General features: G+C 46.9%; 1 long non-coding RNA gene across 1 annotated transcript; it reads left to right on the plus strand.

Moving 5' to 3' along the window:
- Positions 1-264: 264 nt before the first annotated feature.
- On the plus strand, positions 265-6,870 carry LOC114767028 (uncharacterized). Its single transcript, XR_003742884.1, has 3 exons — positions 265-316; positions 2,081-2,164; positions 6,782-6,870. It is a non-coding gene; the product is annotated as an uncharacterized LOC114767028 (long non-coding RNA).
- The last annotated feature ends 20,725 nt before the right edge of the window (positions 6,871-27,595 follow it).

Here is a 27,595-nt window from a genome sequence, read left to right on the forward strand (position 1 = left end):
CAGAGGCCTTAGCCAGCAGAGAAAGACAAAAAGATAATATCTTTAAGGCCAGCAAATAAATAAAAAAAAAGATTGAGACCGGTTTACTGCCAAAATATGGAAAATAATCCTGTAACTACAAATGACTGTGATCAATACTACACGTTCAGTGGCAATGGTCAATCACAGCATTACACAGATGGGGCAGAGCTTTAATTAATGCCTTTGATCAGATGTCATTCAAGCCGAATTGTGCAATTTTGCATACTGTTTTCACTTATCTGTTTGCTTTCAGAAAGCCTATCCAGGAAGCCTTTCGGGAAGAGGCGACGGAATGGTATGATCAAAAGAAAATGAATGAATATTCAAGGTCCTGAAACATCCCTCTGAAGGGGGTTTGAAATAAGTCTTCTGCTCTCACATTACTGTACATCACACCACATCACAGTCCAACTGCTTAAGGGGCTAATGTGTTGCCAGAGAAATCTTCTGATAAACATGCATTACATAGCTGACTGAATAAACACACAGCAGATGTCCTTGAAAATGAGCCTTAAGAAATTACAGAGTCTCTTCTGAGGGACTGATCAGAGTTTGTTCAAAGGACAGAGTTATCATGCAGCAGAGAAAAACACATGTTAAAATCTAGGCGTGTCATCCATGACTGTATATGTGCATGTTCACCACATAACATCTGAAGGGGGTTTTTTTTATATCACCAAAAAAGTCTCTCTTGTGACAGATTTCTCTTCAAAATTCCACTGTCCTGAAATGAACAAATGTTGTAAATATTTAATGCTGGTATTAGAGTGCATTTGCACTTTCATTCATTTGTTTAGCTGATGCTTTAATCCAGAGTGATTTACAACCAGTAGCTACAGTTTCAGTCCCTCAGGAACAACTCAGGGTTACATGTCCTGCTCAGTGACACAATGTATTAAGTAGGGATAGAACCTGTGACTTTGTGGTGTCTTACCCACTAGGCTACTTGGCCTGTTGTGTAATATGATGAATATGAAAACCAGTTGATCATATTAAGAATCTATTCATGTTTAGCAGGTTTAGGCCTGGCCAGTACTTGGATGGAAGACTACCTTGGAGGACTTGTTTGTATTGAAGGACTTTGAGTAGATCGCAACCATGGGGACACTAAGCTGATAGAGATGTTGACCTTCAGCTCCACTATGACCCTTCCATCTCTGGCCTCCCAATATTCTCATTTATCAAATTGGCAATATAAAACCCCCTCCACCAAATAGCTGGTACTGGTTGATCATGCCCATCAGTGGTGGTGATCATACCCATCAGTGGAGGTGGAGAGGTTCCTCAGTATCAATGTAAAGCTCTTGTGAGATGAAGTGTTACATGGATTGAACAAATTTAATTGAAGCAATTAGGCACTCAAGACCTCTGGTTACCAGCTCAGCACAACTTTTTCCTGTCAGCTCTGAGTCTATTAATGATATATCACAGCTACTCACCACTTATTGCACATGCATAATTACCCATAGGGACATAATATTCCTCTTATTCTGTGATGACTCCTGACGTTTCAACAGTTCTGTGCTGATGAACAGAGCTGACTCCATCTCTGCAAATGGTGAAATGGGTACCTCCCCAGCCCTGTATCCGCATTAGTGTAATTAATATGTACGCCTGATGATCAAGTGTTGCGAAAAGCAACTCGGCTGGATCACACCTCCATCTAAACTGCAATTAGCAGGAGCACATCAAATCAAGGGCCACCATTAAAAGCCGGCATTAAATCAGAAGACATTAAGTGGAAATGTTATTGTCCTCTCTGGCAGCTACCTGGATGGTGCTACCGCCTAAAGGAATGGATAAAATGAGACCCTTTGCATGTGAGAGCCTGCTCTAAACAGCCAAAGCCTCTGCTGACCACTGCTTACAAGCATCCTCCCCCAACAGGGCATGAGTGTCAACCTGTAGGAACTTTATGGAGTCTGACGGCGAATACGAGTCCTAATCAAGACCTTATTACTGTACCGAACGCACAAATCTTCCCTTGCAATTCAGCAAACCAGTTGGCTGGCACTTTTTTTTTACCCCCTCCCTCTTTTTCTCCCCTTTCATCCTGCAGGTGCTAGGCAGAGTGGTGAGGAAAGCAATCGTGTCAAAAGAGATTTTCAGGAAACCTTGACAGGACGGATGGCTCTCCATTAAGGTAATGAGGCTCCAGGAATGGCCTTGGCGTTTCTCTCATTTACGCCATCCTGGCCCGCGCCTCCGCTGAGGATACTTTCTCTGCTCTATAATGGCATACTCAGTCTTGCTTTTCTACCTCTTCTACCCCTCCTACCACCTAATATCACCGGGACAGGGATGGGGGGTGGGCGCTGTGCAAGACGGGATTCAGCGAATGGAACTTCCCAGGCATCTTGTTAACCTGCAGGAATGATTACTAATAGCAACGTCTGTGACGCCATAATTCTCTCTGGCGAGTTGCCTACCTCAGAGACAATCTTATCTCGGAGGTGACCCGACAGACTACTTTGGGAAGAGTTAATTTTAGTAACGCCATGGTCCCCAGCCTGGAATGCCCAGGTGCTGCCACCAGAATCAATTGATCAAGTCGGATTCCACATTGTACATCAAGTGTCACTTGTTGCCTGGAAAAAGGGGGCAAGGACGAGACAGCCAATCATCATTCACCTCTTCTGAAAGGCAAAGTGCGACCCGTATGGATGCCTAGTCATGGATTTTTAGAATGATGCAATCTCAGACCAACCCAAGTTTGAATTGTGACAGAGCCAGCCATCTACGGTATGCGCAGGACAGACACACACACACACACACAGAACTTTGCATTTATCTCTGTGCAGCCCACAGCCAGCTCAAAAAGAGTCACCATTTAACGCTACAGCAATGATAAAAGCTGAATTCATGAAACCGAGTTTCTTGCCATCTGAATGGTGTGAAAAAGCTCTGTTGGACTTTTCTACAACTCCTTATAAATTTAAAGTGGAGTTCAGTCAGGGTTCAGGAAAGTTTTCTCAGTTTTATTTGGGTTTTTAAATGAGTATGTGCTCTGCCTGCCATACCAATGAGCCACGTTCTTTGGTGCTGTTGTCAAGTTGCGTGTTTGGTACCCTGGAAACCCAGGATGAGGACCAGGAGAGTCATCTTCACGACAAGATAAAGTAGGCAACTCCATACACTGTTAGGTGAATATGGTCGCATTGTAACTGGATTGTTCCATGTGGTTGGAATAAAACAATAATGCATGCAAAGCTATGCTTACCAGCATTTATTGTGGTAAAATCTCAAATGATTTTAAATTCACATACAACAGACCTAGACCTTTGCTTTTTAGATACATCATGGAGACTTTGTCTCTCTTTAAATCTCTTTTACTGTTGAAACGTCATGTGACCAACGGCTGCCTGAACAATGTTGCATTGGGACGGCTGGTTCATACACAGAACTATTCATGGAAGCTAAAGTTTGATAGATTCTCATGGCCCATGACTGTGACCACAGGACTGCCGCCCTGCTATCTCATGGTATAACACTCCCTGTTGTGTATTATAGCTTAAATCCAGCTTGACCGGACAGCACTTACCCTTACTGAGAGATTTCTTACGTTTCACAGGGGAATTGCAATCAACCCGTACAGGTCAAGCCACCCAAGCAGAGCAAACACAGTCTCAGCAATGTGGGAATTGATCCATTGTTTTGTGTGTATGTGCGTGTGTGTGTGTGGCAGAGTTCAAATGCTATTGATTGTGTGTGTGTGTCCCTGTCTGTGTGTTGAGATGAGTTCCACCGGCTACATCAGTGCTTTCATCTCCTGCTGGGTTTTCTTTACCTCCCCCCCACAAAGTCGTCAATAGTTTATGAAGCCTTTCCCACACTCACTGTTTATACTGGTGCACAGGTGATCCATATCCAGCATTTATTCACCTTGCCTGCTACGAGTGCAGGACAGCTACGGGAGCCAAGCGACTCAAGGGCCGTTTCTCAACCAAACGTTTTATCTGCACGTCGTCCGCGGGGACAGGTTCAATAAAATGGAGGGGACTAAACTGCCCAGCTGTCCTTGTTTGTACATATTTCTCATGTGTCAGAAAACGAGTGACCTCTATTGGGGAGACAAAACCTTCCATAGGGCATGCTTACAGTGTCTTATCTTTGAACAAGATATATTTTTAGAATTAATTAAGGTAATGACTTAAATCAATAGCATATTATAATTACTTTCAAGGGAATTGGTCCCAGGACAGTACGTGCAGCCAATTAATTCAATGCCAAAGAGGTCCTGCTGGTTAAATAGGCCTTTCTGTGTACCTCCTGTTTTGATTAAGGCACAAATATAACAATTTCCTAAACTGTTAAGAAATGTCCTAAACTGTTAACTGTTAAGGCCTTAACGGGGAATTTATTTGCATAGCATTTGTCAGATTAATTCCAGAAATGTAGTGCCTGCAGCGCCTTTGCAGATCAACGCATTTCTAGGTGAAGACAAACAGAAACAAGCCAGTGGGGTGCAGTTAGGAAGGCGGTGTTGTCTTGTGACAGACATTTAAACCAACACTGTGCTTTATTTGTTCATCAAAAGGTCATTACAGGATTCTAAATCCCGCTCGTCTTATCACGACGGCCCATCAAGTCCTTCGACCCCAAGATCCTTGATATATGGGCAGGAGTCGTTTTTGCTTGCTGGTCAGCATTATTCACTTTTATCAGCTCATTCCGGGATGGAAGGAGATATATTACCAACACTTCGGCTCCCGATGGAGACAGGGAAGCACAGAAGCACCGATGCCATACTTCACATTTCAGTACGCTTTAAAATGCACGTTGGCGGGTGTTGCCTTTGGAAGACGCTATCCCACCTTTAATCAACTCACATCATTTGCTGAAATGACCATGACCATTGCCTGGGTAATCCCAGGTTTGCTGGTGTTGTGATGTTTGAATATTTATGGCCACTTGAGAAATTCAGCATCAGTCATATAGGGTTTCATTAATCGAACCCACTTGTGTGGACAAGGAATTTTGAATGCTTCTTTTCTTCTCTACAATGGTAAAATGTTTGAATTGCAAGAATATTGGCGTGATATCACAAGTGTTAGGAAACAAGGCAATTATTATTATTTTTAATTTTTCAATCTCCACTAACATCAGTTATGTTGCTTGAGAACAACAATGTCTGATAATCAGATATTTATAGGTCCAAAAAATAGGCCAATTTGAAGACCTTGTTCTGCACAGCAGCATATTTAATACTGGGTCAAGATGTTGCAGATCGAGCCTGGAGGAGAGAGCACATGCTTCAGGATTTTGGAGATCTATTTTCAGCCAGTGATGAGTACTTTTTCAAATGCTTCAGGCTAACAAGAGCTGTTGTCACGAATCTTTGGAATCATTTGGAGGCAGCCCTATGGAGTCATACCAGGCGGGGTAACCTTGCATCACCTCACATGCAGGTGTTCTCTACCGTGAGCTTTCAAGCCACTGGGTGATTTCAGCAGGATCATGAAGACAAGGGAACTATGAACTACGCTCTCCTGCCATTTATGGAAGAAATGAATCAACTGGCCACACAACAGATTCCTCTGGACAGCAGAAAAGCGGGTCCCAGCTGAGGAGATACTTCAGATTTCCCAACACCATATGCTCAACAGACTGCATGGATTAAGACCTCGACTCACCTCATCCATTCCCATATCTCAACTGCGCCTTCTGACTGTGGCTTCACAGCTCCCAAGAGGTTCTTGCAACTCCTACATTTTAAAGAACAGCTTGTGGATATGAGCATTGAAAAAGGAGCTGTATAGTACGCAACTTTCAGTAATTATTTTAATCTCCAAACCAAGAAAAAATATCTCATCAGATCAGAACAAATTAAAAGATTTTTTTTTGTTTACTGTTAACATGGAGCCCACGTCTGTGTCCAAATAGAGATGTAATAGAGCAGTTGTGATCTAAGATGGTTGTTCTGCGGCATACATCGTCTTCTGTGGAGGGGCATTATGTGATTCCTGGTGTAATCTCCAAAAAGCTTTGAACGTTTAGTTTTCTGCTCACTTTTTTACATTTTACATTTTTACAGCATTTATCAGACGCCCTTATCCAGAGTGACTTACAATCAGTAGTTACAGGGACAGTCTCCCTGGAGCAACTTAAGGTTAAGTGTCTTGCTCAGGGACACAATGGTAGTAAGTGGGATTTGAACCCGGGTCTTCTGGTTCACAAGCAAGTGTCTTACCCATTAGGCTACTACCACCTTCCCTCCATCTTTTTACATATAAAAGCTGTGAGAATAAACCTTCTTAGTCCTTCCTAGTCCTTTTGAACTGTAATATTGTCTTATGGTTGCTGGGACCACATAATAAATGAACATGTTGCTTGCAAAGTATGCAAAAGGCAGATCTTCTCTACTTCCACTGGGAAGTTGTTCTAAAAAGATAAGACTACAATAGCACTAGATTGGGCTTTTGTTCTTACAAAAACATTTGTGCCTTAAAAAAAGCATGTGAACACACTGTGAATATCATTACCCATAATTAAAATAAAAAATAAGTGCAGGATCCATGGGCAGCCTGTCAGACCCGGTGCTTTGCACTTGCTCCATTCTTCATCCACCAATCATTTAGCAGATGCCGTATGGTGAGGGGAAACCATTAGAGTTTTCAAGGTCAGCCAACAGCTCCTAGCATGTAGCGACGCAGCAGAAAACATTTCCCGCTTACCTGCAGCACCTTGATTGGACTCAGAAATTTCTCATTTGCGCCTGACACTCTCTTGGTTACAGCAGCTGTGGTCGCTCTCTCTGCAGAAGCCTCCAACCCCCAGTGAATGGCAAGGCAAGACGTGTTCTGTTGAGTGCGGCAGGCCTCTCTCCTGTAACAACTGCGGAAATCTGCCAGGCCGGCGACTGCAACAGAGCAATCTGCGCTCCCGCCATCAAGCTCCAGGGCCCAGCATCCCGCTCGGAGACAGTGAAGCGATTGCACCCTCCACCCCACAACACTCTCCATTTTAAAGTTGGACATGGAGGGTAGTAAGCACAAAAAAAGGGTTTTAAACGTGATGAGAATTAAAATGTTCCACTAGCCTCAGAAAACTTTTTGGTAACTGATGCAAACACTCCAACTCTAGCGCTAACATTCTAGTTTTTCTTGCAAACATTGAAAAATGCACCTTTTTTGCTTCGTTTAGCCTGGGCTACGCTGGTGTCTGTAATTATGCCACCTTTAACAAAACTGGCCACATGCACACACTCACACACACACACTCAAACACACACCTATAATAAATATTTATCTCTTAAATCTCCTAATAGCATTGCTTTTCACAAGGAATGATGGATTCCCTTGTCTCTGCCCACCTTGAAAATGTTGCTTCATACATATTTAATTTCGACCTCCCGGTGGTTTTTACATTTTGTCATCTTCAATGATGCATGCCATCATACATATGAAAAAAAAAAAGATTCTTTAAAACATTTTCTGGCATGGGGTGGAATGTTTTTGACCCCTTGTGTTACCTATGCAACGTTATGTGTATTACATATGCTAACCTATATTAACCATTTTAGACCTAATATTGTTAATATTACAATTTGTGCCTGGCATGTTAACGTGTTATTATCGCGTTAGAGCATCATTTAAATAATGCAGACATCATTTTATCACGCATTAAAAAAATTTTTTTATTATTATTATTTTTATTTTGAAAGTCTGGATTATGCACATGCATATAAACCTTGGGTCACAGGATGGCTGGTTTGTTGATCAGTACTGGCTTGGGATGGGCATCTGTCATGGCCCGCTACCGCACTTGGCACTCTGGGCCAGGTTTTCCCAAAGTTATGTGTCTTTTGTGTGCCTGAGTATAAATGTTCCTGAGTGTTTCTAATCTGCATGTTCCCGCCCGTGTTTGCCTGCCTTGCGCCGGCCATGACAGCATCATTACATGAAACAGAACAGAAAACAAATGGCCGACGGAATTGGCAGGTTTTTTGAGCTGCTAAAAAGTTTGTCATGTTATCTGAAATTCTTCCATTCGCACTCTTACGTGTCCTCTTTCATACAAACTCAAATCTGGTCACCGTAGTTTAGTGTGCATGTGTGTGCTTGTATTACTGCCTGTTTTTCCTGCATCTACTGCTAACACTGTGCAATATGACATATGTATGAGTGGCAAAACATTGTTCTGCTGTCCATTTTATTCCCTTTTTATTTTAGTTTTAACCTGAGTAAATGGGTTTTGTATTCATTTAATTATATTTTACACTGGATTTTTTTTTTACAATTTGTTACTGAATGTTGCATACAACAAAGCAATCTATCATGATTAATCGAAGACCCTCATGCGATTGAAATATGTCAAATATTTAAGCCCAGCACTAAAATAAACAATAATGTAACTTTACTTCAATATAGGCTTGCAGTTTTCAGATGTAACCGTATTTGGCGTAGATGTGGAGTGCTGGCGTAATGCTTCCACACATTTAAACTTCTGTGGAGAAAAAAGGTAATTTCCCTTAATGAACATTTAGCTAAAGCTGATTCAGCAATTGCACTGCCTAATGGTAACTGCAACGTTCCTCACAAAATGTGTGTTAAAATAAAAAAGTATACTGAGAGAAAGTTCAATTACCGTGTGCCAAATCAGAGAGCATTATTGATATACTGTATACATTTTACAACGCCTGTGTACAAATCAACAAATGTTCTGATCAATCCATGTTCAATCAAGTCCAGTCTTTGACTCAGTCATTTTTGATTTGTTGTGTCTTGGTTTTGACTGTCTCAGAGACCATGAGGGTTGAATGTGTAGGATTTGAGGCAGAAATGCACATAAACTGGGGAATGTAATCAAAATCGTTAGCACACGGGCACCTAGAACGGGCACCTAGAAGGAGGCTGGAATGGAGAAAGTTTGAGAGCAGTTGGGAGGGCAGTGTGAAGTGATGGGGTAACCTCCTGTTTATTAGCCTGTCCATTACACTGAGCAGCCGGGATATTGCCCTGCCCCAAATTAACCCCAGCAATGTGCAGAGGAGTGGCCTGTGACAGATTCTTTCATTGGCACTGACAGACACCATGGTTACCCTACTGTCAAGGAAACCATGCAGAAAAATATGGAAATTGCCATTTAGCCCACAGTGTTGCTGCTCCACGTAGGACTCTCTCTCTCTTCTGTCGCTCAGGCATTTGTGCTTGGCCTAGTGCCTACATTAAACTCCATGCATGGCAGGTGACATCAGGTGACAGCCACACAAACGATTCCACCCACCCATGTTTTTTTTTTCCCCTCATCGTTTCTTTCATTCTTCAGAGCTCGAGGGGGATACACTCTCGTTTTCCTGAATGTTACGGCTCTGCCAGGTGTGGGCAGATGTTAGCGTAACTGCGTACTCAATAGAGCGGGAGCCAGCGACCGCTGAAAGAACATGCTGTTTACCGCTGCATTTCTCCATCGACACAATATTTCGCAACTGCATCCTTTTCCTACACATACTTATCCAGGTCTGGGCTGCAGGGAAGCCTTCGGGGTCTTGATGGACAGAATAAAATGCACTCATGCCAATATGACATAACTGATTTGATGAAATTCAACAATTGTGGGAGAAGATCAGTTCACAATGTACTAGCTCCATTCAGAAACTGCTTGGCAGCAGTAGAGTAGTATTTTTGCTCTGGCAGGTTCCTAACTGAGGGAAATGAAGCAGAAGTATCCTATTGGCAGCCATGATAAGAGCTGGTTGAATTCTTTAATTGTTTAGGTGCTTTACCCCGTTATCCTAGGACATGTGTTAATGCCATCCCACAATTCCTTGCAGCATCAATATTTAAAGAGATGTACCTTTCACCATGCCATAATACATTCCACCGACAATTTTTGCTGGCACCCCCATCTCTGCGCTGAGGTTTTGAAGCTCAAAACTGGTCACCTCAACACAGACAAATATGTGAACATGAAATGAAGCATGAGCATGAGAACCTGTAAATATTACAATTATCGTCATGTACAGTGAGGCAAAAAATATTTGGCCTACACCAAAGGCCCTCTTAGAAAGATGAAGAGGTCTGTAATTTTCATCATTGGTACACTTGTATAAATGTTTAAAAATCTATGTTAAAGAATTTATTTGTATAATAGCAAAAGTTCAGCTCAATATAATACTGTAATGTAACTTGGTTGGCAATGACACAGGTCAAACATGCTTAACCAGGTTTCCACATTGTAGCTAGTATTTTACCCAAGCTCTTCAAAAGAGCTGGGATGGTTTGGGGCTGTCACTTGGCACAGATTCTCTATTGGACTGAGGTCTGGGAACTGGCTTGCCTAAAATCTCATGACACATGACCCCATTCATCCTCAGTTATTCTGTCCCCATTGCAAAAAAGCATCCCAAAAGCATAATGTTTCCATGCTTCACATGCTTCAAAGAGTTCTGTTTTGGTCTCATCTTACCACATGACATCCTCCTCTGGATCATCCAGATGGTCTCTGGCAAATTTTAGACAGGCCTGGACATGTGCTGGTTTAAGAAGGTTAATAATAACATTTGTTAGTGTGGTCCCAGCTCTCTTCAGGTCAGTGACCATATACCACTTTGTAGTTCTGGGCTGTTTCATCACCATTCTGAAGATCATTTGTATCCCAGAAGGTGAGATCTTGAGTGGAGTTCCAGGTTGAGGGAGATTGTCGTTGATTCCATTTTGCTTGTTTGTTTGTAGCTAAATACTTATGTTCTGCATCATATACAAATAAATTCATTTAAAATCATACAATGTTATTTCCTGTATTTTTTTTATTCGGTTTCTTACAGTTGAAGTGTACCTATGTGCAAATTTACAGATCTATGAGGAGGCTGGAGCAGAGGGGCAGGTGCGGAGATGCCGAGGATAGAACTTGTGGTGTGAGGAATTGGCCTGTGAGATCACTGACGCCTCACTTGCTGTGGAGATGGAGCAGCAGAAGGAGAGCACGGGTGCAGGCGCTCGGCGTGGAGAAACAGTTTGCCAGCTCTCTTGGCCGTAGCAGCGGTGGCATGAGGAAGCAACCCAGGGTGCCTGGGTTACCGTTGCGTAGGTGTAGTGAAACCGCAGGCTGGAGAGGAGTCAGGCGAAAGCAGTGGTTCAAGAAAGCGAAGGCACGGAGGAGACAAAGGTCGAATAATCGTCGGGGGCATTGTGAGGTTCGGTCATCTAGGTCAATAAGAATCAGGCAAAGGTAATCCAGAAGACAACGTTTCACATTATTCTTTAATTGTTGTGGTTGTCTTTCCTAACCTCTTGTGACCTCTAAGTGACTTACAGAGAAGGAAAAAGTATTTGCTAACTGCACACAAGTGGAAAAAATGGGATTCATTTCAAAATGTGAAAATATTCCATAATTGCAGTTCTTGACATAGCAACACAGCACTGTCCAAAATATGTAAGACCATTTTTAGCATTTTAGCAGCAAGGTAATTGAAAGCTGAGACTGGTAGAGTCCAATGACCCCTGACCTCTAACATTTGATTTATGTTCATTAAAACAGTTTTGCTTCTATATGGTGATGCAGCTGACTTTCTCCTCTAAGATTCCAGTTACAAGGCTGTGCCTTGCGGGTATGAAGACTCATGTCAGACACTACACATGTCTGCTCTGCCTCCCTACCAGCTGGAAGAGAAGCGTCCTTGGGAAAACTTTTGAAATCCAAATTTTCCATCTCTCCTCAAAGTAAACTCATAGCTGGAGACCATAAAGCTGGTAGCACAAAACTTGACAGTGTCTGCTAGAAATTCTGAACTCATTTGAACCCTCAATTAGTAATTTGCTAATATACTAATAACACATTTTTAGTATTTGATCTAGATGAATAACTTAAAAGGTGATTTTTTTTAACTTTCATTTTGTTTTCTTCTGATTTAGTACTTAAATGGAAATAATATCCACTAGAATTACGGAAGAATCCAAAATAATGTTTTGCTTAAGAAGCTAATATTTGCAGAATTAATTAATTCAATCCACAATAATGGAGTTTTGCATTGACTGTGTACACAGCTACTGATCATTAGGGCCCTGTTAAAAGGAAGGAAATGGCAGCAGAACAGGACTACAGCATTAATGTGGTACCTGAGACTGACCTTTATGTATATAATAAAATCTTTTTGTGCCTCCTTTCCTTCCTGACCTCCTGACTAGGAGCTAGATTGTGAAGATTGTGGTGAGTGCAGGTGCCAGCGAGGAGTGCTAAAAAGACTGCCACGTGGGATCGGAGTGTTTCCCCGCTACCAGGTGCCATCCGTTGGCGCTGTGGTGCATAAACCGTGACACTCGGAAGTGGGAACCACTATGGCTGAGTGGTTGGTAGGACGGGCAGGAGAACTAGGTCAGCAGCGAGGAGGCTTTGTGGGAGGATGGTGCAAAGTACGCAGCCCCACCATGTATGCGCAGACCAACCTTGGACTCTGCGCCATTCTCTCCAATGCACAAGTCGACTGGGAGAACGCAAAGTCAGTGAAGACAAGGCTGACTGGTGGACAGATGGCGCAGGCTATGCACCACCCATTGGGCACTTCCTGACAGGGCAACCTGTCTCATCCCCCATCTTTTCCAGGTCTGGGAAGAGGAAGAGACTGACAGTGAGGAGGAGGAAGACAGCTACGCGGGGGTAAGCTGGTGGAACAGGGTGACAGGGAGTCACCAGCAGAGCAACTGTGCTGCTGGGCCTGCACCGCGGGGAACTCTTCTATCCAGCTCTGGTCGTGGACTCTACACCCCAATGCCCAGACATTCCCCAGCAGTGCCCCAGCCCAGAGCAGAGAGTACCCGTTCTCCCTGGCATCCACCAACTCTTTACACATTCCCCCCACCATATACAGGCATGCTCTGTTTCCACCACCCTCCTACACACTCCCACTACCACCTGCAGAGACTCGCTTTGCCCACTGCAGGACAAAACAGACATGCCAGCCAGCCGCCTGCCTCCCACTCCAGTGACTTCGGTGAGGGAGGAAACAGTGCCAGGTGATTGCATGAGACTCTTGCTCTCCTGATCCAGTCTCAGGGGAAGAGCCCAGGCCATGAGCCCGATGACCCTGTCTTTTGTTTGTCCTTGTGTGTGTATTTTTTATGTGTTTGTGCGTCGCCTCCTCTTCCCCATCATCTCTGTGACCTGATTGCGCCAGCCCCTTTTGGATGGATGCCCCTTTGTGGACCCAGGGGGTAACCGCTGCCCTGAAGTTTTTTGGGGGGTTGGGCGCTTCTTCTGGGGGGGCAGGGAAGCGATGGGGCTGGACCGGCAGGTAGCTGGGGCCTGCTCATTCCATTGGACTCAGACGGTACCTCCAGCACAGACATGTAGGGTGCATGGTTAAATGCAGAGGACAAATTTCACTGTGTGCACTCTGTGCTGTGCTGTGCTGCTGTGTATCACAAGTGACAATCACTTCACTTTATCACTTTCATAGGCTGGGTGCTGCTGGGCTGACATTTCAGCCTGACAACAGGGCTTCATTTACAGCTCCCGCTGATTATTCGCCCATGATTAGTGCCCTGTTATAAGGAAGGAAACAGCAGCAAAGCAGGGCTGTTGCATTAACGTGGTACCTAAGACTGACCTTTTTGTTTGAGTTGCCTCAGTTTCCCTTTGTTTCCTTCTCGGCCATCGTTTGTGTTCAGTTTATAAAGGAATGCCTTTTTTCAATGGCAACCTTCTGCGCCTCCTTCCCTTCCCAACCCCCGGCCGTGACAGATGTTCTGATTTGTAGTGCTGATTGTGTCATACGTCATTAAGCAACAGGCAATCCGGTCACAAATATGTTTAAACAGACACTATGTATGGGTCAGAGCTATTGGAAGTGGTTATTGGAAGTATTAACAGAATTAACATTATTTTTTGAAATCCCTTAGCCACCTGAAGAGACACAAATGTAATAATATAATAACAATTACTAGCATGGCCCGATTGATGTCATGGCTAAAATTTACAAAAGAATCATTTTGTACAAAGCTCTGAGGAAGGCTGCTCAGAAAAAAAACAAGAAAGATGCAAAGGGCTGAATGTGAGCTATGAAAAGGTCCCTCATGTTTGTGTGCTGCTCTATAATTAGGCCCAAATTCCATTAGCAGAGTCCTATATTCAGCAAAAATTCCACCTCATTAAAGAGACGCCGAAGTCTTGCATCCCAGACCGCTGGTCCCAAACTGCCCACCTCTGTCTGCGCACTCTAAACGCACCCCCCTGAAATGCATACCCAGTTGCACCTAATTCATTTACCCACATTTGCTCCAGTTTAATTGCGATGCTAATGAACGCGTTACAGCAGCAAACCGGGGTGGGAATACGGATTTTCTGCCTACCAGACCACTCCCTCCTATCTTTGCAACACCCTCGTGGGATGAGGCCGGCAATAACAATCTGCCCAGTCAGCAGCCCACCTGTCACACAGCGTGCACGGTGGCGCGCCACTCGTCTCCGGGCTGCGCCTTTCTCTTTTTTCCTTTTTTCGTTCCCTGCTGGAGAGGGCAGAAGGTCCACCGAGAGCAACGTGGCCTTTGTGTCAGGCGCTAATGTTCACAGCTGTGGCCAAAAGCCTCTGAATGTGCATGTTATAAATAGACAGAGAGATCGCGCTGAGCAAAAGTATTTTTCCTCTTTAAAATCTTTCTGGCACTCCTGAACAGTAAAATTACACTGGTGACAAATTAAAGGAAAAAATCGGGGCTCTCTGGACAGCTTCACACTGAAGATGAAAGAATGACTGTTGCTCTGTACTTTCAGATAACATCAGATCCGTTTGGTGTTTTGATGATCTCAATCGGGCTGACTCAAGGTCATGTCCTATGATTTTAAATCATTTTTACAACCACTGATGCCCATGACCAGTGATGGCTGGTGAAATTATTTTTTGGGGGAGCGCACGTTTTCAGATGCACTCTAACCACGTATCACCAATATGGTACACCAAACACACTACTTTATAAATAATAAATAATAATAGTATAAATAAAATGTCTGTGTTTTCAGTCATTTATTATTTCCAATTAAATTCTCCTTCAAACATGGACATTTTTCAATTACTCTTTTGATATTCAGGCATGTCCCTAACAAATGTCCCTAACAAGTCCCTAACTAAATTTGATTTTATTCTATAAATACAACATAAAATATGAGAACAACAACACTTTTGTCAATGTATTCCTTTAAGATCTTCTATCTCACCTCTGTAGCTAATCTCTGAAGTTCATCTGGGCTTACTGTGTGGTGTTTCTTGGTCTGCTACTGCTGATATTTTCTTGTGGTGTCATTCTGTGCAATGGTTCACTTTTATGGGATGAAACTGAATTAATTTGCTCCATGATATAAACTCCACAAGCTGCTTAGCTGCTCCAGCTAACGATGGAATTCAATGAGTTTCCGGATAAATTTCCTGGTCTGGAGCTGTAACTTTGGGAGGGCTTTGGGCACAAAATTCTACACCCAAAGGTTCTCTTATACTTTGTATTGGAGGTGGGTTTCCAGTTATAGCGTGAGTCTATCGTAAAGATTTTTGCACCCCAAAGGACTAGGAAATATGTCGCGGTTAATGAGAGAGAGAACATTTTTAAATTAAACTTAAAGGCTTTCTGTATAATGTATAGCTCATTTATTTTAATATTGATGGGCCGCCACTGCCTGTGATTTGTAGATTCTGTAAAAGAGATAAAGTCCTGCTTGTTGCCACATGATTAGAGAGAATTCCACCTTTTAATCACTAAAAGTTACTATTTGTTTCACACAAATATACATTTTTGCTGTTATCATACATATTATGTCACAAACACTGGCACTGTTAAATGTATGGGAACACAAACAGCCTGTGAGCCTAGGTGCTTCAGACAAAATAACCTGCCAGCTTAGATCCTTCCGTAGAGGATAACAGACGTTCCATTTACATCTATGAGTTTAAACATGTTATTCCACTGTTCAGAGAGAAAACAGTTTCACATAAATGGAAATTCTGCTCTTATCGTGAAAACAGGCATGTGCAAACATGTTGATCATACTAAACATGAAAGGATTTAGCTTTAACTGTGCAATTTCCAATATCTGATCATAAAAATTATTAATCAAAATGTTCACTGTGGGACATGGTTTATGATGTCCAATGTAGTACCAGTAATCTACAATGTCGCAAATCCTGGCTTTGTCAGTTACAGTTTGGTCCATGGAGAAAACAGGGAGCGCCAGCAAGACTGGGTTTCCCAGTTCCCAATGGAAAAGGAAAAAAGAAACGTGCCCAGAGTCCACTACATTTGACTCCCAGATAGTTGCCACAGACCAATCAGAATTTGTTGTTTCAGACATTTGCCGGCAATTGACAGGTGTGTTCGGGCGCAGGGAATCCAAAGCAGGGTAATCCAGAGAGCAAGGTCTGGGCGTAAATAGGGTAAAAACCAGGGAGGCATTCCGAGAAACGCCAGTAGCATACAACCAAGGAGGTGATAACGGTTTGCCTTAACATTGTAGATCTCCAACACAAAGAGCGCTGTCAGTGCTGAACCCCTACCATTTGCATGATTCTGTACATGTGCAATGGTTAGGGTTAGGTTTGGTCCAGTAACATGTTGGCTTTCAGAGCACGCATTCCGCATGCATGTGGAGAACCGTTCAGGCAAGTGGTACGGATTAGGGCCATGAGCTGCCCACAGGAGGGGGTCCTGCTCACCCCCTGCTGGGTTGGTGGTCTCGTGGGCATCATGACAAGTTCACAAATTGCCTACCAGGTCAAAGTGTCCTCTTTTACATGGAGCACGCAAGTTAAGCAACCAAAAAAAACCTATTCATCATGTCACATTATATAACCACTTATTGTGGCCTGGCATTCTGATTGGCCAAGAGGAATCCTGTTGTCATGCAAATGCAGCTCTTTATGTTGTTTACATTGTGGTGACATGTGACGTGGTAACACAACAGCTAAAGACAAGTTCATTGAGGGGAAATTATTTCAGTGAGAAAGCTTTAAACTAACGTTCCTCTCTAAGGAGAACAAATATGAAGGAGTAAACTAAGGAATGGATGCAATAGTGTGATATTTTGTACTGTATGTGCCATCATCTTGTGATATCATTTTGCATCTCGTGTATCATCTGCCTTTTCTTGCAACAGAATGAATACATGCTTCAAACCCAAGTTTTATTTCGGTTCGCTCTGCCTCGTCACTGTCAGGATTACCTGCAGCTGGGCTCCACACCGGAACTCAATCCTGACGCCCCACAAATGCCGAAAGTTTCCGCCCGTTCGGGGTCGCTGGCATTTTCGTGGACTCTGCACGAACTTGACCTGGTTTTGTTATGAGTGTTTTGAGTTCTGGCAATCGCCACACGCCTACGGGTTAGTTTCAGTTCGTTATTTAAGTTAAATCGTTTTCGGCCACCGCGCCAGTCTTTATTTGTGTTTCTTTATTGTTTATTTGTTAATAAAAACCCCTTCCCAACATGTCAAACCTCTGCGCTTCCTTCCCCCGTAAGTCCGTAGTCGTGACAGAATGCCAGCGACCCCCCCAAAAGCGCAGAGGTAAAAAACAGAGGAGAAGAAACGCCGCGAAGGACGCAGCCCGGCGCGGCGAACGCGGACGGCAGGGGAGAGACGCGCCGCCCGTTCTGGTGGAGCGTTTTCTCCCCGAGAAGCCGTGGTACGCGGCGCCGCGTGATGACGTCACCCCCGGGAAACTCCGCGAAACCCGGAAGCGACAACGTCGGCGGGTGAGTGGGCGGAGCGAGGACGTTGGCGTCGGCAGCAGCGAGGAAGTGACGTGGGCAGCGAGCGCAGAAGATGCGACCCCCACGATCTTCGGCATGTCGAGCCAAGAACTCTGCGCTCTGCTGGCAAGGCTCCCCGTGGACTGGGACGACACGGACGACGACGAGAGCACGGGAGACGAGAGTTGGGCTCCGCCCATCGCACCAGTCTGCGATCGTCGCAAGGTCCGTGGGGACCCACGTCACTTCCAGGGGGGTGAGAAGCGACAACAACGGCGGCGTCCCTCCAGCGAGGGGATGGGCAGCCTCCAGCCCGAATGGCCAGAGTACTGTCCCTGGGAGTTGATCGCACCCTGGGTCCAGGATGTCCGCAGGGTGGACGACCCTCGGAGTCACAGGTGGGAGGACACGGATGACGAAAGCGACAATGACGTGGATTTTCGTTGGGCAGTCGGGGCCGGGATGGCTCCACCCAGCGCGCGCGTCCGAGATTGTCGCGACATCCGTGAAGATCCACGTGACTTCCGAGGGTATGAGGTCGACACGGACCAACACGAGGATGACGCCGATTGGGCAGTCGGTGCCGGGATGGCTCCGCCCATCGTGCCCGTCCGTTGCGAGGTCCGTGGAAACCCACGTCAGTCCCAGAGGTGCGACAACAGTGAGGAGGAGGACAGCGATGCGGGCGTAAGCTGGTGGAACAGGGCGACAGGAGGTCGCCAACCAGCAACTGCACTGTCGGAACTGCCTCACAGGGAAGATGCCCTCCCAGTTCCAGTCGCCGACCCGCCTTCCCTCTGCTCGGACGTTCCCCAGCTGAACGGCAGCGCATCACCAGCGCCCCCGCATGCTGGAGAAGACGTCCACCACCCCCCACGCCACACGCCCACCACCATCTCCAGCGACGCTGCCTGGCAGCAGGGAGAGACCGACAGGAGTTTTCGGGACTTCCAGCAGAGACTGAGGGCGGAGTTTGATCGTCCAGAGCCTGAGCCAGGGATCGAACTCTGCCCCTCCACCACATCCAGCGCCAGTCAGGATCCGGGGCAAGAAGACCAAGCACTGGCGGGCGACGAGAAGGTCGCGCCTCCCGAGATTCTGGCTGTGCCCCCTGAGGAGGTCCCGGAGAGCTCAGAGAGGGAACCAGACGACCCTCTCTTCTGTCTGTCTCTGTCTGTGTGTGTGTGCGTGGCATATGTGTCCGTATGTCGCCCCCACTTCCCCTCTTTGTGTCCACCAGATGGCGACCCAGCCGCGGAGCCGAACCCCAGGGAGGAGGTTCCTGACCCGAATGTGCTGGTCCAAGGCGAGGTGGACAAGCCCCAAGGTACCCCGAAGTCCAGCCGGGGGGGGTGCTCCCCCAAATAATTTTTTGGGGGGGTGCAGTTCGGGTTGGGGACTCCTCCTGAGGGGAGGGGAGGTGGGGAAGCGATGGAGCTGGGTCCTCCGGTAGCCAGTGAGGAGGGCGGGCCAGGCATGGGCCTGCGTCTGCCTCCAGAGGGTTGGAGCGCCATAGAGCCCCCGGGTAGGCATGAGGACCCAGCTGGGACAGGCAGGAAGAGGGCCTGCTTGTCCCAACGGACGCAGAAGGGGCTAGCCGGATGGTCTGGCAATGCCCCCCCCTTGGCACCAGGGCCGTGCAGCGAAAGGGGCTGCATAGTCCCAGAAGGCACCAGCCTGGGGTGCCTGGAACAGTCGCCGGAGGCTCTGGGACAATCTCCCTGCGCGGTGCAGGGGGTGACACAAGACGTGTCAGAGGGGACATGTGGAGACAGGGCCCACACGTACCCAGATGGATCGGCCCTGATTATTGTGGGCAGGTACGGGAGTCCGGGGCCGCCATGCGGGACCACGCCGGGGAGCCAGGCCGAGGGTCCGGGGCCGCCATGCGGGACCACGCCGGGGAGCCAGGCCGAGGGTCCGGGGCCGCCATGCGGGACCACGCCGGGGAGCCAGGCCGAGGGTCCGGGGCCGCCATGCGGGACCACGCCGGGGAGCCAGGCCGAGGGTCCGGGGCCGCCATGCGGGACCACGCCGGGGAGCCAGGTGGAGTCACAGGTGGGACCCTCGGAGTCACAGGTGGGAGGACACGGATGACGAAAGCGACAATGACGTGGATTTTCGTTGGGCAGTCGGGGCCGGGATGGCTCCACCCAGCGCGCGCGTCCGAGATTGTCGCGACATCCGTGAAGATCCACGTGACTTCCGAGGGTATGAGGTCGACACGGACCAACACGAGGATGACGCCGATTGGGCAGTCGGTGCCGGGATGGCTCCGCCCATCGTGCCCGTCCGTTGCGAGGTCCGTGGAAACCCACGTCAGTCCCAGAGGTGCGACAACAGTGAGGAGGAGGACAGCGATGCGGGCGTAAGCTGGTGGAACAGGGCGACAGGAGGTCGCCAACCAGCAACTGCACTGTCGGAACTGCCTCACAGGGAAGATGCCCTCCCAGTTCCAGTCGCCGACCCGCCTTCCCTCTGCTCGGACGTTCCCCAGCTGAACGGCAGCGCATCACCAGCGCCCCCGCATGCTGGAGAAGACGTCCACCACCCCCCACGCCACACGCCCACCACCATCTCCAGCGACGCTGCCTGGCAGCAGGGAGAGACCGACAGGAGTTTTCGGGACTTCCAGCAGAGACTGAGGGCGGAGTTTGATCGGCCAGAGCCTGAGCCAGGGATCGAACTCTGCCCCTCCACCACATCCAGCGCCAGTCAGGATCCGGGGCAAGAAGACCAAGCACTGGCGGGCGACGAGAAGGTCGCGCCTCCCGAGATTCTGGCTGTGCCCCCTGAGGAGGTCCCGGAGAGCTCAGAGAGGGAACCAGACGACCCTCTCTTCTGTCTGTCTCTGTCTGTGTGTGTGTGCGTGGCATATGTGTCCGTATGTCGCCCCCACTTCCCCTCTTTGTGTCCACCAGATGGCGACCCAGCCGCGGAGCCGAACCCCAGGGAGGAGGTTCCTGACCCGAATGTGCTGGTCCAAGGCGAGGTGGACAAGCCCCAAGGTACCCCGAAGTCCAGCCGGGGGGGGTGCTCCCCCAAATAATTTTTTGGGGGGGTGCAGTTCGGGTTGGGGACTCCTCCTGAGGGGAGGGGAGGTGGGGAAGCGATGGAGCTGGGTCCTCCGGTAGCCAGTGAGGAGGGCGGGCCAGGCATGGGCCTGCGTCTGCCTCCAGAGGGTTGGAGCGCCATAGAGCCCCCGGGTAGGCATGAGGACCCAGCTGGGACAGGCAGGAAGAGGGCCTGCTTGTCCCAACGGACGCAGAAGGGGCTAGCCGGATGGTCTGGCAATGCCCCCCCCTTGGCACCAGGGCCGTGCAGCGAGAGGGGCTGCATAGTCCCAGAAGGCACCAGCCTGGGGTGCCTGGAACAGTCGCCGGAGGCTCTGGGACAATCTCCCTGCGCGGTGCAGGGGGTGACACAAGACGTGTCAGAGGGGATACATGTGGAGACAGGGCCCACACGTACCCAGATGGATCGGCCCTCTGATTATTGTGGGCAGGTACGGGAGTCCGGGGCCGCCATGCGGGACCACGCCGGGGAGCCAGGCCGAGGGTCCCGGGGACCGCCATGCGGGACCACGCCGGGGAGCCAGGCCGAGGGTCCGGGGCCGCCATGCGGGACCACGCCGGGGAGCCAGGCCGAGGGTCCGGGCCGCCATGCGGGACCACGCCGGGGAGCCAGGCCGAGGGTCCGGGGCCGCCAAGCGGACCACCGCCGGGAGCCAGGCCGAGGGTCCGGGCCGCCAAGCGGGACCACCCGGGAGGCAAGCCCGAAGGCACGGGGCCGCCACGCCTGACCAACGCCGGGGGAGCCAGCCCGAGGCACCGGGCCGCCACGCCTGAACCACGCCGGGGAGCCAGCCCGAGGACCGGGGCCGCCACGCCTGACCACGCCGGGGAGCCAGCCCGAGGGGACCGGGGCCTCCACGCTGACCACGGCCGGGGAATCCAGCCCGAGGGACGGGGCCGCCACTGCCCTGACCACAGCCCGGGGAGCCAGCCGAGGGACCGGGGCCGCCACGCCTGACCACCCGGGGACCAGCCCCAGGGAACCGGGCAGCCACGCCTGACCAGCCGGGGAGCCAGCCCGAGGGACCGTGTCCTACCAAGGGGAGGATTACAGCAGGGCAGGAGCCCTGTGGTTGCCGCCGGCCCGCCCCGCCGCCTCCACTGAATGTTACTGCTTGGGGCTTCCGAGGACGTAGCCCTTGGAGGGGGGACTCTGTCAGGATTAGCCCTGCAGCTTGGGCTCCACACCGGAACTCAATCCTGACCGCCCCACAAATGCCGGAAGTTTCCGCCGTTCGGGGTCGCTGGCATTTTCGTGGACTCTGCACGAACTTGACCCTGGTTTTGTTATGAGTGTTTGAGTTCTGGCAATCGCCACACGCCTACGGGTTAGTTTCAGTTCGTTATTTAAGTTAAAGCGTTTTCGGCCACCGCGCCGCTGTTTATTTGTATTTCTTTATTGTTTGTATTAATAAAACCCCGTTCCCAGCATGTCAAACCTCTGCGCTTCCTTCCCCCGTAAGTCCGTAGTCGTGACAGTCACGCAGGAATGAAAGATGCTTGTGCCACAAGACCAAATGTTAACCATCCTTGGCATCTTTTCCTTTGTTCTGTTTTTTTATCCATTTTTACCTCCAGCAAGTTGCTGCAACCAATTACAGAGAGCTGCCTGCCCTTGAAGTTGCCATGTGAATTTCCACTGCTGCCGACGTGACCGTCTGCTGCTCATAACGTCTCCATTCTTATCCACGCAACAGCACACCACAGACCCAAGGCATTAATGCTGTGTATCTGTATTTAATTAAACATCAGCTACACCTTCGTTTACACACAAACGTTCTCTCCAGGGAGTGTGCCAGGGGTGGGGGCTGGGAATGATTTGGCTGCATTAGCAGTGTAATTCCTGACTGTAGGACACGCCGTTGCAACCTTTGTTCATGTGTTGAAATTGATTAGATCACATGCAAATGATCTGCTGGTTACGTGAACATCATGTAGAAAAACAAACACACAGACCAGTCCAGTCAGCCTGCAAATATAACAGTGTCTACACACCAATACACACATACACACACACACAGAAGAATAAAGGCACTACATGCATGAATCCTAGTCCTAATCTAGCATCATACAAGGCTTTATAAATGGTTATATTTGTTACAGACAAGAACACTTGATGTCATTTGAAATATAGAAATCAGGCTGCCTTTATCATTCCCTGTTCAATGTTGATTCATAAAATCTTTTTCAAATCATTGAATCACCTTCTGCTTCCCTGTGTCGTGTCCTCTTTCTTCCTGACAAGGCAAAATACCGGATGCCTTTCCTGCAGAAACCAAGAAATACACTGTCACATGAATCAGAGATTGTGAAAGTGAATTGAACAGCAAGCACAGCACATAACGAAATGTGTCCTCTGCATTTAACCATCACCCTTGGTGAGCAGTGGGCAGCCATTACAGGTGCCTGGGGAGCAGTGTGTGGGGATGATGTTTTGCTCAGTGGCGACTTGGTGTCTCGTGATTTGAACCGGCAACCTTCTGGTCTGGTTCTTAACCTGTTAGGCCACCACTGTCTGATGCTAATGCATTATCTGTTTGATACATATAAGCTACACTTAAGTATCCATTTCACACCAAACACATGCCTCGGTACATCTTGCTGTAAATAGCTACTACTGACATTTGCTCAGGTTAATATATGGTACAGGAGGGTGCTAGCTGTCAAAAAAAATAAATAGCTGCAGCTATTCTAATCCAGTCATAATATGAACATGCACCAAATACTAATTAATGCCAGTAGATGCAGTAGGCCCATCTCTTTTCAAGAGTTACATTCTTTACTCTCAATAGGAACAAGTGAAATCTCATCTCAACAGGCATATATTACTGCAAACAAAGTGGACAAAGCTAAACTTTACATTCTTACACTAGTCTCATTTCAGATGGAGAGAAACTATCTGAACAGCAATTATGCAGCTCCCATTCCAGATGACAGAGGGTTTAACATCTCAGCAATCTTTCATAATCAACTCACTGAGCAGATGAATGTGTGTATTCTAATAAGATAAAAAGCCACTGAGTACTGAGTACTTTTCTGTACTTTTTCCATAGACCACCTTACATCTAATTTATATTTAATGTAATATTCTTAGTGCAGCTTTGAAAGACTTTTCAAAGATCAACACTGAAGCGCTGACAGCCCCTTGGAGTGGAACACATGTTATGCTTTTTGGGAATTATTCTCCATCTAGTGGATGGGTTGTGTCGGGGATGAATTGTCAGGTCAGAATTGTATTTTTTTCATCAGCAAAATGTCAAAACCTTGTGACATGACATAGATGCTGGTCATGTTATAATAGCTATAAAAAAAACATATCTTGTAATATTTTTGTCGAATAAAATATGGTTTACAAGCAAAAACTTGAATGGACATCACGGGAGCCTGTTTTTGCCTTGCATAACAGATGTCTGCAGGGGGAGGTGTGACATTCCTGTGTCGACGGTTGTGGGTGAAGATTCGGCACCCCTGTTTTACATGCCTTTTGTCTGACGGCAACGTGTGAAGTATCAGCCGTCAGCACCGGGGGCGTGACATCAGAAACAACAGGTTCTGATTGGTCAGTGACAACTTCCTGTAGGCCAGTGACAACTTCCTGTAGGCCAGGGGTATTAAGGTCCGTGATGAAAATGAGATGAGACGTTATTTCCTAATGTTTAATCATTTTATTATATCACGGATTCAGTTTCCTATATCTCCCATGCGGCCGCACAGATTGCAGCCGTCACTTCCGCAATACACAATTGCAACATTAATTATATTTCAGAATATTCAGAAAATACAATTTTCATTGATTTAAAACTAGACTAGAACTAACTAAGTTGTTAGTTCTCACTGACTAAAACTAAACTAAAATGTCATCAGTTTTTATTGACTAAAACTAGCCTAAAATATTCATGGATAATTCTGACTAAAATGCTTGACTGAAACTTGACTAGACTAAAATGAGTATGAACATAACTAAGGCTAATAGAGACTAAAATGACATTTACATTTGAAAGTGCTCAGTGACTAAGATGTTCTGACCTCAAGGGGACGGTCATTCCACCACCGAGGGGTCAAGACAGAGAAGAGTCTAGATGAGTGTCTTCCTTTTACCTTCAGAGATGGAGGGACCAGGCAAGCAGTACTGGAGGCTCGGAGTATACGAGGTGCAGTGTGAGGTGTAATAAGGGCTGTGAGGTAGGATGGTGCTACCCCATGTTTGGCTTTGTAGGCCAGCATCAGTATTTTGAACCTGAAGCATGCAGCTACTGGGAGCCAGTGGAGGGAACGTAGCAGAGGGGTGGTGTGGGAGAATTTGGGAAGGTTGAAGATCAGTCGTGCTGCTGCATTTTGTATGAGTTGTAGAGGTTGGATGGTACATAGTGGTAGACCAGCTAGAAGGGAGTTACAGTAGTCCAGTCGTGAGATTACTAAGAACTGAACTAGTATCTGGTTGGCCTGTGTTGACAGATAAGGGCGGATTCGTCTGATATTGTAGAGAAGGAATCTACATGAGCGGGAAAGATTGCTGATGTGAAGTAGAGTTGGTTGTCTATTGTTACACAAAGGTTGCGGGCTGTTGTAGAAGGAGAGAGCTGCAAGTTGTCTAGGTAAATAGCAAGATCCTGATGTGGTGAAGAATCTGCTGGAATGAATATTAGTTTTGTTTTGGTGGGATTGAGTTTGAGGTGATGGGCTGCCATCCAAGATGAGATGTTAGTTAGACATGCAGAGATTTTGGAATCAGCATGTAGATGTGTAGGAGGAAAAGAGAAGATGATGTTTGTGTCATCGGCATAGCAGTGGTAGGATAACCCATGTGAGGTAATGACCTCACCAAGTGATCTCGTGTAGAGGGAGAAAAGGAGAGGACCGAGTACTCAGACTTGAGGAACACCACTGGAGAGTCTACGTGACGCAGAGGTTGATCCTTTCCAAGTTAATTGGTAATATCACTCATCAAGGTAGGAAGTAAACCACTGCCATGCTGAGCCCTGAATTCCTTCAGGATAGACAAGAGAGTCTTCTGGTTAACTGTGTCAAATGCTGCAGAGAAGTCAAGGAGAATAAGAACCAATGACAGTTTTTCTGATCTGGCCCCAAGTAGCTTCTCAGAAACAGCCAGAAGGGCCGTCTCAGTAGAATGAGCTGTTCTGAAGCCAGACTGGTTAGGATCCAGGAGGTTGTTCTGTGACAGATGAAGTCATAGCTGATTGTAGACACAGCGCTTGAGGATTTTAGACAGGTGGTAGTAGCCTAGTGGGTAAGACACTCGCCTGTGAACCAGGAGACCCAGGTTCAAATCCCACTTACTACCATTGTGTCCCTGAGCAAGACACTTAACCCTAAGTTGCTCCAGGGAGACTGTCCCTGTAACAACTGATTGTAAGTCGCTCTGGATAAGGGCGTCTGATAAATGCTGTAAATGTAAATGTAGAAAGAAATGAGAGGAGAGAAACTGGTCGGTTTACAGCTTCATGCAAAGACTAGACTACAACTAAAATTAAGACAGGCCACAAATAACAACTATAGTGACAGATCACCTGGAAATCAGAACTACTGATCTTGGAGCAACCTTAATATAGTGTGTAAGATTGGACATCACAGGAGCATGCTTTTGTTTTGCCTAGCGACCGTCTACAAGAAGATATGTGACATTCCTGTGTCAATTGTTGTGCGTGAAGATTCAACACCTCTGTTTTACATGCCTTTTGTCTGATGGCAACGTGTGAAGTGTCTGCCGTCAAGACTCTCTTTGTCTTCCCCAGATGAGAAGCACCGGGGGCGTGACTTCAGAAACAACAGGTTCTGATTGGTCAGTGACAACTTCCTGTAGGCCAGTGACAACTTCCTGTAGGCCAGGGGTATAAAGATCTGCTCACATGTGGAAAAAAGGACTGAGCTTTCTTGCTCAGGGGTTTTTCCATCGGAAGGCGGAAGGCTTCTGAGTCTTTTTCTCTTCTCCCATTTTTTCTCATGGCTTTTTCTCTCCCTCTACCTCTCTCTCTCCCTCTTTACTCTTTCTTCTTATTTCTGTTTTCTCTGTAACATTGGTACCTTTTTACATATATATTTTTACATTCAATATTCACATGTACAATAATTATTTACCGGTGTTAATAAATTAGAAACTGTTCATTTTTAACCTCTATTGTGCCATGCCTCTTTCTGACAGGTAACATCAAGTTGGAGTGGTTGAATACAGTGCTTTTGTGTGGAGGGAGAAAGAGTTTTTCTACACACTCTGTCCTCTCTCACACCACATGGTCTTTTTTACAAGTGAAATATTTTAGATAACAGTCAGTTACCCTCAGTTCTAAAACAGAAGTTAGGGATCATTGTTTTAGGATTTCTATACATAATGACTGTAATTGTCATGCCCTATCTGCTACGTTCAACATCACCAGTCTTCTTATTAGTGCCAATGACTGTTATCACCTGCACCAACTGGAATACCCAGCATCACCATATGTATATAAGGAATTGTCTGGGATCACGTAAGGCCGATTCCACCATTATCCTGTTGGCCTAAATCTGAATCAAAATCTGAAGATAAGAACCTTGTTTAGTTTTTGGGCACCTGGGTATGTTATCTGTCGGTAACCAAATCATTCTATTTTAAAAGAAACACTAGAAAATGTCCTTTCCACCAAAAAAAAATATATATGATCAGACTGGAGTCATTTCTCTTTTCTACTTTCCTGATTGTTTCCACCTTTTCCTAGTTATTGTGTATTTAAAGCCCATTCGTCTCCCCAGTGACTTTTTGTAATCCTGTCTGCTGGTTGCTGGATGATTGCGACTCTGATTTTGTTGTTTTCAGTCTTTGTTTCTTGTTTGTACTGTTTG

This window comes from Denticeps clupeoides, chromosome 17, assembly GCF_900700375.1.
Source record: "Denticeps clupeoides chromosome 17, fDenClu1.1, whole genome shotgun sequence".
In the NCBI taxonomy this organism is placed as follows: domain Eukaryota; kingdom Metazoa; phylum Chordata; class Actinopteri; order Clupeiformes; family Denticipitidae; genus Denticeps; species Denticeps clupeoides.